The sequence below is a fragment of the Ammospiza caudacuta genome, chromosome 1 (genome assembly GCF_027887145.1).
Source record: "Ammospiza caudacuta isolate bAmmCau1 chromosome 1, bAmmCau1.pri, whole genome shotgun sequence".
NCBI lineage: Eukaryota > Metazoa > Chordata > Aves > Passeriformes > Passerellidae > Ammospiza > Ammospiza caudacuta.
In genome coordinates, this window is record NC_080593.1 from 95,512,642 (window position 1) to 95,524,162 (window position 11,521).

General features: G+C 42.4%; 1 protein-coding gene across 1 annotated transcript in view; it reads right to left on the bottom strand.

Moving 5' to 3' along the window:
• Window positions 1-1,447, bottom strand: part of ZNF236 (zinc finger protein 236) — a 73,993-nt gene extending 72,546 nt beyond the window's left edge. Inside the window, exon 1 of the mRNA XM_058800251.1 lies at window positions 1,419-1,447. The gene's annotated coding sequence lies outside the window, so the exon portion shown is untranslated. The remainder of the gene's footprint in view (window positions 1-1,418) is intronic.
• Between the last annotated feature and the right edge of the window lie 10,074 nt (window positions 1,448-11,521).

Sequence of the window (11,521 nt, forward strand, 5' to 3'; positions counted from 1 at the left end):
AAGGAGATCTTTAGTTTAAATAATAAAACAAACAAACAAGACCACCTCAACCTCCGAAGCTAGTAACACCAAAAGTTCTTTGGGACTTTCTTTATATCCTTACTACTTAGTGATCAAAAACTGAGATCAACAGCCACAACAGAACAAAAAAAAAAAAATAATCCCCCACCACTTCTGGTAGGAACCTGTGGCCCATCTGGCTTTTCATAATGTAGAAAAAAATCTTTCCCAACTTCCCAACTCTCACGTAACAGCACAGCTTTTTCTTTGCCTGTCAGCACGTTCCAATTCTACAGAAAAGTATTCCACAGAAGGCTCACCTACATGTTCCCATTGCAGAGCCAGAACTCATCTGAAAACATTAGGAAAACAAAATATTCTAAATACATACTGAAAATATTAACTGGATGTCTTTTCATTACTGAAATAGGTATGGTATTAAAATGCTTTATGAAATCTCTTTCCGTTCTATCTGTTAAAAATACATCTTTCAATTAAACACCTACTGCTATATGCTAAGGTGAAGTCACTTATGAGGATTTCAGGCCTACCTGAATCACAGCATTTTTTGTTTGCTTCGATATTGCTCACATAACCACAGTGTCATCAGCAGGAGCGAACAACACAAAAGAGCCATAAAACCCAAAAAAAACCAACAAAAAACAACTCCCCAACCATCAAACCAATCCTGCCCTGAACGCGCTCCCCTGACATCAACGGCAATAAAATACAATCAAAAATGTTCAAACTTAAGCATGAAACTAATACATGTTAGGAGAGAAAACCGGCTTGGTTTGGGGATTTTTACACATATATTCACGTAGAAAACGACTGCAAAGGTGTTTTTAAAGGAAAATAACAAGAAACTTAAAAGTAACGTCGTCCTTGCAAATCAGAAAGGTGGGCGAGTTGAACCTCGTTTCCTATTTGTTTATCACGCTTTATTCGAAAGTCTCGTTAATTTGGCCGGGAGAAGAAGGAGAGGGAGAGCGGAAAGAGCCGGAGCCTTCCCGTCCTGCCCGCCGCAAGCTGGCCCGAGCTCTTCCTCCGGCTCCGGGTCCCGCACCGCGGCAGCAGGGAGAAGGAGGAGGAGGAGGAGGAGGAGGAGGAGGAGGAGGGCCAGGCCCGAGGAGCCCTGCTCCTCCGCCGGCCATCACAGCCACGGCCGCGCTGCCCCGGCGGGAGGCGGCGGGGAGGCCGCCCGGGCCCGCTCCGCCGCTGCCCGCCCGGTCTCATTGCGCAGGGCCGGGCCCGGCTCCCTCCGCTCTCCTCTCCTCCCCTCCGCCCTCTCGCCTGTACCCTCGCACAATAGACCCGGCCTTCCTCCCCCATATCCGGGGACTATATGCGGAGCCCGCGGAGGCTTCTCGCCTGCCACCCCCGGCCGCGGATCGCGCCAGCCCGGCCGCGCTCGTTACCTGCCTCGGCGCCGGCCTCGCCACTCTCCCCGCCGGGCTCGGGGGGCCGCCCCCTCGGCATGGCCGCCCCCAACCCGTCCCTCCCGCCCCCCCCCCGGCGCACGCACACACGGATACACCACACACACTCTTGGCAACGGGCGGAGGGGGGACGGAGGGGCGGGGAAGAGCGGGCGGGCCCGGCCCTACACACGGGCTGCGGGGGGCGGGCGCCGGCGCTCCCTCCCGAGGGAGGCGGGCAGGGGGCGAGCGGGGCAGCGGCGAACTCACGGCAGGGCCGGCCGGGCGGGCGGGGGGCGCACGGCGGGTGAGGGGCGGCGGCGGCGGCCCCCGGTGCGCATGCGCCGGCCTGTGCCGGGCTGGGGGGAGGTCGGTACATCCGGGTTCGGCGGCGGGCGGGGCCCGCGGGGCGCCCGTGTGGGGCAGGCCCGGGAACGGGAACTGGAACGGGCCGAGCGGGGTTTGGCACGGTGGATCGGCCTGCCTGTGGCTCCCACCTGCGCGAGTACCTGTGTCCCCTGCTGTAGCTGACCCTGTCTTGGCAGAGGAGTTGGATTACATGTCCCTTCCAACTCTTAACAGTTCTGTGATTGCGTGAGGGTACGGCTTTAGAGCCTGAAAGTCAGCAGGAGTGGGCCAGAGCCATGTGGTTAGTGGTCTGAAGTTGAGTCAGGGCACATTTAGGTTGGATATTAGGTACTAGGAAATGGTTCTTCACCCAGAGGGTGTTGGGCACTGGAACAGGCTCCCCAGGGAAGTGGTCACAGCACCAGCCTGACAGAGTTCAAGAAGCGTTCGGGCAGTGCTCTCAGGCACATGGTGTGGTCTTGGGGCTGTCCTCCACAGGGCTGGGAGTTGGGCTCCATGATCCTTACGGGTCCTTCCAGCTGTGGCCATTCTGTTTCTGTTCCCTGTGGACGATGATTCCCTTCCTTACCCATGCACACCCTCCATGAATTCTGGCTTTAGGCTGAGGGGTACAAAATGTGAGCACATGGGACTCACTCCAGCCCACACAGCTGCCAGGGCAGGCAGGGTTTGCTGCTGAAGCCGGCTGAACTTGCTGAAATTGTTTGACCTGGCTGTGCCCTGGCCAAGCTTTGCTACCTGAACCAAATTGCTGCTCAAGGAGATCTTAGAATCACAGCGTGGTTTGGGTTGGAAGGGACCCTAAAGATCATCTTGTTCCAATGCCCCTGCCCATGAACAATGACACTTTTGACTAGACCAGGTTGTTCAAGTCCCATCTAGCCTGGCCTTGAACACTTGCAGGAATGGAGCATCTACAGCTTCTCTGGGCAGCTTATGCCAGTGTCTCACTACCCTCATAGTAAATAATTCCTTTTCAATATGCAATGTGCCGTCCTTTAGTTTAAAGCCATTCCCTCTTGTCCTGTCACTCCTTGTGAGTGAGCCTTGTCAGAAGTCCCTCTCCAGATCTTGATGTGAGTTGTCATAAAAGATAACTGGGTCATTGAATAGTGATTTTTTGGTATCAGAGGCCATAGTTTGATTCTGTTCCCTGTAACTGGTGTGCAATAGAACTGCACTCTCTGGAAAGATACCAATAAAGTTGCATATGCTTTTCTTGACAGCATGTTCTGCACTTCATAGATTTCATTGCTTCCAAAGACACTGCTGTATGTCATTGTTTAATACACAAGTGTTGAGCTTCTAAAATTAGGTGTTTATTACACCTCTTTCTTCCTAAATAAATCAATACAAAATACTTTTGATTAATTACTTGATTCTTTTTCTTCTATTATCTCTTTAGTTGGACCTGTTTAAGACTCTAAAGCTTGTGAGTTGTGTGGGTTTCCTACAACTTTTGATTTTTAAATACCTTTGTAAATGAATATATTTCTGTGCAGAGGGAACTTGTATGAGAATACTGCCTGCAGTGATCAAACTACCTTTTTTAGCATTTTTTTGGCAACTCAAGTCTTACAGCCAAAAATGCATCCAAAGCCCATTGCCACTGAACTGGCTTGCTGCTGCTTATTTGCCAAATTGTTTAAAATGTGCAAGTTCTTCTCATTGCCTTCCAGGATGTCCCTTTTTCCTCCCCCCATCCCATATGCCAGCATATGTCCAGTTTCTTTATTACAAACTGCAAACATAGTGCTTCAATAGCCTGTATCAAAACACGTTTAACATGATGCATTAACCAGGCTGGATGATCCTGTCCTCATTTGTTTCATTTATTACTTTAATGTCACTTTCTGTAGTCTCTGCAAGTAGTATTTGTCAGGTACTTCAGATTACTGATCAAAAAACAGGGTGGGTTGGGTACTGATATCTGTAAACTATTGTAGCAAAGCATTACTCAATCGTTTTCTCATCATTGAATGTTAATTTTCACTTCGTTAATTCATTTATCTTGTTCCGTTTCAATTGGATGTTGGGTTTTTTTTCTTAAGTTAAAGCCTTTCAGATACCTAATTAAATTACATCTAAAAACTTGCCTTAAGCAACCCAATTTAATCATATCAAAGAATGAATTCAGGTTTCTGGAATGCAAGGTTTAGTTTCTTCCTGAAGGCTAAGATTGGGTAAGCAATATTTGGATAATTTCACATTCTGTCCGCCAATAAGAAATGTACTGTATTTAATTTTCTCTGCAGAAGTGCAGCACTGGCTGTATAAAAATGGAAAGGAGGGCTGAAGCTGGTGTGACCATGGCCCGAGGCTTCTGTGAGCTCACTCCTCGCTGCCGCCCATCTGCAGGCACGAAAAGAGCGAACAGCAGTGGCCTCTGGTGGTTGTAGGATAGTTCTGTGCTAAAATAGCAAGATCGCCGGTCGTTTTAGCAGTGAGCTACAACCTACAAGAAACGAGGTGACAGCTTTTTGGGTGATTGCAGACAGAACCCAGGGGCAGAAATCAAAACCAAAGACATGGAACCGGATCAGTATCTGGAAAAACTTTGCACAATCTCATTATCTTACATATTTCTCCTGATTTTATTCTAACTTCGTTATCAAGCATGTCTGTATTTTTTGTTGAGGTCATCTGCTTTAGGATTAAGAACCTTCATTTTGAGTTTATTTTCAGTTTTGAGCTGATGCACACTTTACAGGAATGTGAGATTTTATGTGCAGGCAATTTCTCTCTGTACAGATAGTAATGAAAGCCATTTAATGCAAAAGCCAACTTTCATTTCTATTTTAGCTTTTCAACATTATTGTTCCCTGCCTGTCTTTCAGTGTTCAGCAGTAGTACATACAATTGTGTTTAATTTTGTACTGCAAAAGTCTGTTCATTATCTGTTCCAAATTTATATGGTATGTTTGTCATTGCCTATCAGTCTTCTAACACTTCTGCATCACTCTCATTCTGTATAAAACTAGCTCTGCATAAAAGCATAAAAACAGAATAGACATAATTTTTTTTTCTTCAGAGCCTTAAGAAGCTTGTGGTACTGGGAGACAAACAGTTTATGAAGAATGCATGGAATATGTGTTGAAGAGGATATGAACATTTTTATTAATAAGGAAATTCAGTGGTATATCATATGCCTAACTTTACAGACATTTTCAAGCTGTCTAATCTCTGTGTAATTTTCCTTCTTTGTCTGTGTGATTGACACAATATATTTCCCTTGCACTTTTCAGCTCCTGGAAGAAATGTATTGCACTCATTGTTATAACTTCTGTGCTGCTTGTCAGTGATTCTGTTGTCTGTATTTGCAGAAGTGCTGATATTTCAAAATAGTTCAAAATTTTTGTATTTTGTAAATAATAAAATCTTCAATTACAGTCTCTCTCTAAAGTCTCTGGCATTACTCCAGAAGTGCCACACAGGACACTCTCGGTTTTGGGGTGTGGCTAGCATTATAACCCAAAGCCTTCTCAAGCAAGAGCCTAGCAGACCATTACTGATGCTCTGCCGTCCATCCAAAGAAAACATGGGTCTGTTTCCCAGATGGAATCTGTAATGTAATACAGAGTGTGATATGGCTAGCCTTTAACTTTTCTATGATTAATTTTATCAGGTATCACTAATTTCTAGGCAGAAAATCAGCTATAGTGTCATCCCTTAAAATAAGCAACAATAAACTGTATACTTATTTCATATTTGCAGATGAACTATAGCAACAGAGAGTAAGGTTAGCACAAGGCCACAGGACAAGCTGAGTTCTAGGTTTTACTACCAACCAGTAGTACTAGATGTGCTGCTGAATTTTAAGGCAAACTAATGAAATTCAGTGAACCATTTCAGTAAAGCTAATTACTAAGTAGGGTACTATTTTCAGTTGTCAGATACTGTTTTACTATTGTAAGGTATTTTTTTCAGTTGCTTATGGCTTTGCCATACTTGAAACCTTTGGAACTAAAATTTCCACGTCAGCTGTCTCGCTGCTGTTGATTTGAACAGTCTACTTCTGTTTGTCACCTTATGTATCAACCTTGATTTTGGTTTTTTTCTTATTTAAGAAGGCACATGAAATCATTTGCTGCACTCACCAGTGAAACCAGTTGAAAATGTTGATGTTAGCTTGAATTTTAATTCAGGAGTAGTCCATTCCAATAATACTTTAAATTTATTCTTTTTCTATACGTTTCAAACAAATTTCTAGAATGTGCTCAATTTTTTAAAATTTTTTTTATTTTTCATTTTAAGGATAATGTGACAGCTCTCCAGTATTTTCCAAGCTGGGGAAGGCAGCACAATACCTTCCCTGAGTTAAGGCTGTAGATGTGTAGTATTCCAGATTGGAAAATCCCTCTACAATTTGCTTAGAATCATGACGTTTAGATAAGTAAAACACCTTTTGAACTCTAATGTTTTGGCTTTTGCATGTCTGAATGCTTGTGAAGTAGAAACAAACATACTTCTAGTGAGTGCATTTTTGTGTCTTGGTTTGGCTTTGGGCAATGGCATTTTAAGAAAAAAGCATTGCAGGTTTCCCAGTGTGATGAAAATGCTGATACACCAAAGTAGTTCTGTGGTTCTGTGTTCAGCCAGAAGTGCGAGAAAGAGAAGCAATCTCAATATCCTAGACACACAGTACAGCCAGGCACCCATAGAAGGGTGTTTTGAGAGCTATACCATCAAATTCTGTAGAATGCTTTGGGTTGGAAGGGACTTGAAAGTCATTGAGTTCCAACCCCTCTGCCACGGGTGGGGAACCTTCCACTAAAACAGGTTTGCTCCCAGCCCCATCCAGCCTGGCCTGAACACTGTATTTGCCAACTGTTGGCACAAAACAGTAAATAAACTTAAGACTGTCTTACTGCTGTTGCCAAAATGAAATAAGCTGTCCTGGGAATAGGAGCTCTATGGTTATAGCACATAACTTGGACTAGAACCTGCAGTAATGTGGAAATGTCAACAAAAGCAACAATCATCTTCTGTCATACTGCTATAATAGAAAAAGCTAGAATAGGTCTGGTGTATGTTCAGAATGTATAAATTCTTAAAATTATGCAGTGTGAGAACTGCAGTATGCATTGTTTATGAAGGATTTCATTAAAGAGGTAGTTTTCCAATGTTAGCATATTAATTTCCAAGGAAAGGGAAATGATTCCTGCTTTGTTGGGTTGGTTTGTTCATTTATCAAAGAAATGGTGCCTCCTACACTTTCTTGATTTCCTTTTGTGTAACTAAAGGACTTGGGTTTCCAGCACAGTCAGCTATCTTGCTTCTAAAGGTGCTATTCCAGTGGAAAATAGTATTTTGATGAAAAACTAATTCCCTGTGAAAATCTAGTGCTTACACTCATTACAAACTCCCACACATTTAATGAAGATTGAAAATGTAAATGCCCCTTGAATAATATCCATAAAAATCTCATTGGCAGCCCTGAGGCTGCATGTACAGTTCAGTATTTTAAGAGGAAATTCAATATAGTAAGGCAGGGTTGTACTGTAGTATATTGTAGTAGTAGAGCTGTACTAAAGGTGAAATCTATTTTGAGACCAGGATGACTAATCAAATAAGAACAGCACTGAGTATAGCAGCTTCTTTTAACATATGCTACTGAACTTAGATATTTCACATCTGTGTGACTTTCACCTTCTGCCAGCTGGGCACTGACTCAAACTGATTATCTAAAGGATACACATTACATTTGCTGTCAGTGTCAGAGTTCTAATTGGATTCCTATGAATTTCTACAGAGCCACATTACCTAGTCTGGCTCCTACGCTGGGATTTAAAGTCTCCTTCCATGTTTAAAACCAAGCACAGATATCACCGGTTTTTTGTGCGGCTTTCCTAAGGCGCAGTTTTTACTGATCAGTCTGAGGCTCTGTGACCAGAGCTGTCTCTTTTCTATTGCATTTGATTCTCCCATTTTTCTTCTATTTATGTAATATATACCCTATGATGCAGGTTCTCCACTGGCTAAGCTTTATTTTCTGTTGTGGGCATAACATGCCTGAAAGATGGTCTGATCCTTCACATACAACCTGCTAATCTTTCAGCAGCTTTGCTGCAGGGATACCAGTGTATCATATGCTCTAGATAGGTGGGGTGTTGATTTTTTTATTTTTGAATCTACTTTAAATCATTTGTCAGAAACCTCCAATAAGTTTCATTATTTCTTTCAGTGACACCAGTTTCCGTGTTGTCTGCACTACCTGAAATCTCAGCCTGTAAGCCTTCTCTGTGTGTTTTCTTTATGTGTCTTTTGGAGCATTTATTGCATGGTCCTTGTGGTTTTATGGTCATGCATTTTATAATTTTAATCTATCTTGTAACAGTTTCAATTTTGTTTTCTATTCACAAGTAATAATGTAGGAGTCTTCATAACCTACTAGGTTCGCTGATGCCTTACTGTGAACTTGGCATTTAATTTCCTGTTTGTAGGCTGCCTTGTCTTGATGTCTTTTGATAGGCTGAGGTTTATGTTTTCTGTTTTATGTTGCCTTTTTGTTCCCTTCCTCCTATTTCCTCTCCTCTTCCCTCTCCTATTTCCCTTTCCCTTGACTACTAGTGTTGGCGCAATAATTTCTTCTGCTGCAAGTGTATGACCCCAAACAGAAGGTCTATCCATCGCCTAATTTTTCTTCATAGTCCATCATGAGCAATGTTATGTGATCTTATAATTTGCTTGTCTTTTCTGCTCTGTATTGTTTTTTTATGGTTTTGGTAATGGGAGTGGGTTCTTGGGCAGGCTTTTTGCTGTCTTTTTGTTCTTTTCCTCTGTTAAATGCCAAGTTGTCCCTGAGACTGCTCTATTGGGGAGTTGCTATATGTATTGTGTTTGTCTGTATCTCCTCATAATGTTAACATGAAGTTTTTGGACATTTTTGTTCAATCTCCTGAAGCTTCATTACAGTTTCTAAATGATGAGAATTTTAATCTGACAATTCTATAATTCAGCTTTCTTATATGATTCTGCATTGGTCTTCCCCAGATTCTTGACCACAGTTTTTTGTCTGTTTTTAAAAAACTCTTTTATTAAATGTTGAGATATGAATGCAAAATCCTAGAAATTCTCTAGAAGCATGTACTGCTTCGGTCTTGTCTTCATATGCCATAGAATACGTAGTCACCTTTACAAGTAACAGTACAGTCTCAGGACATCATTCTGCCCTCCAAAGATAAAGACCCCTCCTGAGAACAGTTTCAGAAGTAAGGCTTGCCATTCATAGAAATTACAAATTTCATATTCTTTTCACTATGAAGACTATGTTTGAACCATTGGTCTTTTCATGTGAAGGATTTTTTTAATAGGAAAAAAATCTTTTGTCAGATTGGACACTACTTGTATTTCATTAAATCTGTTGTATTTTTCCATCTTTGGATATGTGACAGAGCCCTGGTATCTGGATGCTGCATAGACTGCAGAACCTTGAACAAATCAAGTGCATAGGAGATGTTTTTCTCCCAAAATTTTCAGTGGAAATAAACTTACAGACTCCAGAGTTAGCCTATGCATAGGACTTACCCTGAAGTAGGAATGTAGGCTAAATACTTTGATCCCGAGGAAGAAAAAATTAAGCTTCCCAGCTGCATTCTTGAAGGGCAAAGATCTTACCTGCTGCAACCAGTGCTAATCCATTCTTTAGACAGATAACTGAGGAATTTTTATCATTTCACAAGCCTGTATTTTTCCTACTTGTTGATGGGAGCCTCTCACTCTGTATCACACACCGAGATAATATAAATGAGCTCACAATGAAAAAACACAAAATTAAGTAAGTAGGTCCTTGCAGAGAAGGTGAGAGTAAGAAAGTATGCAATTATACTTCCTTGAACAACAGAAATATTATTTGAATAATAAAATTTTCTTATAAACATTTATTAGAAAAATCTGATAGAAATGTTTCTGTCTTAAACCTAAGCCTGAACTTTTCTAGATCAATACAAGTATCTTAATGTTCATGTTCATAGTCTTGTAATTTTGAAAACTTGTGCAATAGCAAACAATACAATATAATTAATTGTTTTGTGTTTTCACAGTGTTAATTCATGTGAAGAAGTGTTGCTCAGACAGAGCCCTTCTGGGGATGTAGCTGCACATTATGAAATAGTTGGTGGCTGTTCTCACTTAGAAATTCCCTCCCTACCATTCTCACAGTGATTTTTCTTCTCTCCACAGCTTGTCACCCTGGGCTGTGCTGGCATGATGGTCTGTGAGGGTACACCATACTTGAAAGAGATTATGGAACTGACCCCATTTTGGAGGATTCATATTTTATGGTTTTGGCAACCACAATATATGGGTGCCAAACACAAATGCCATCCCCTCAGCCAGATATCAAAGCTGCAAAAATCTGGTTGCCAGATTTGCTAGGATTTAGAAACATTGCTTCGTACAAGGAAGACATAAGAGAGGGGTCATTAGAGAATTGGGCTTCTGGCACTTAAAATCAGGAGTATCATGAGCTTATAAACAAAGAAGTGTTGAGAAAGCCAGTATGTTCAGAAGAACATGTGGTTTGAAGTGGAAATTGTTGTACTGGTAATGCTATGGGATTTCAGATACATCAGTCAAAGCAGAGAAAAATCAAATAGGTTGCTAGTTAAAGAAGAAAATGTGGCAGAAACAACTGCTTAAAAACTAAGATAAACGATGAGGGAAGCAAGTCCAGCCCTAAGTGGAAGAAGTGGCATAGTACACTTACCAGAAGCTTGACAGAAGAAAGTTAATCCACAGGTTATAAAACCCAAACAAAAAAATCAGACGGGAGGACAATCATGGGCTGCCTTATTTGCCTGCAGCGACAGGTTGAACACCATGAGACTGTGCCATGGAGATTGCTCAGTAGCTGGGTCTGGGGCAGGTGGTTGGGCAGAGCCCAGGAGGGTCTGCAGCCGACATGCACCCCTGAGCTGGGTCAGAGCAGCTTCCAGGGGCTGCCCCAGAGCCCCACAGCTCAGGGATTGCTCTGCAGCAGATGCTGCAGCACGCTCAGCTTCGGTGTTCTTCTAGGAGTAACCACAGGTGGGCTCCTCAAAAGGGGAACTGTGGGAAAGAAGCACCTTGTTAAGTTAAAAAGGTCAGCTAAGAGAATGGAATCCTCTTACTTCACTTGAATTTTTTTTCTGGTCACCACCACACTGGAAGCATTGGGCCAATACACCCTCTTTACAAAGATAAGTGTAGGAAATGGCAAAAGAAAACCCACATACCAGGGAAGAAGTGACAAGCATAACAAAAGCAAGGAGAAGCTCTGCAAAAAACCCATGTCCATATTAAAAGAATAGAAAGAATTATATATTCTGGCAGGTAGCATGTAAAAGCACAAGAAGACAAGAAGAATTTGGAGGAGCATCTAGCAGAGGAATTCACAAGTAGCAACAAATCTTTCTTCCAATATATCAAAAGCAGGAATCAAGCCAAAATTTGAAGGGCAAGGATAGTAATCGTGGTATGAAGAGAGCACTCAGGAGGGTCAGGCCATTGCAGAGAAGTTACATTAATTATTTTCAACAGCAGTCACTGCACAGAAAACAGGGCAGATCCTGATCTAAAGTTGTCTTTATGAGAGACTCCTCAGAGGACGCACATGGAAAAGAAGTGCCTACAGAAATGGAGAAAATAGAGCTCACAAAGAGCAGCACATTGCTAGGACAAAGTGATGTTCATGACAGAGCTCAGGAGGAATTCAAGCCTGAAAGAATTGAGTGACTCCTAAAACATGACAGTAG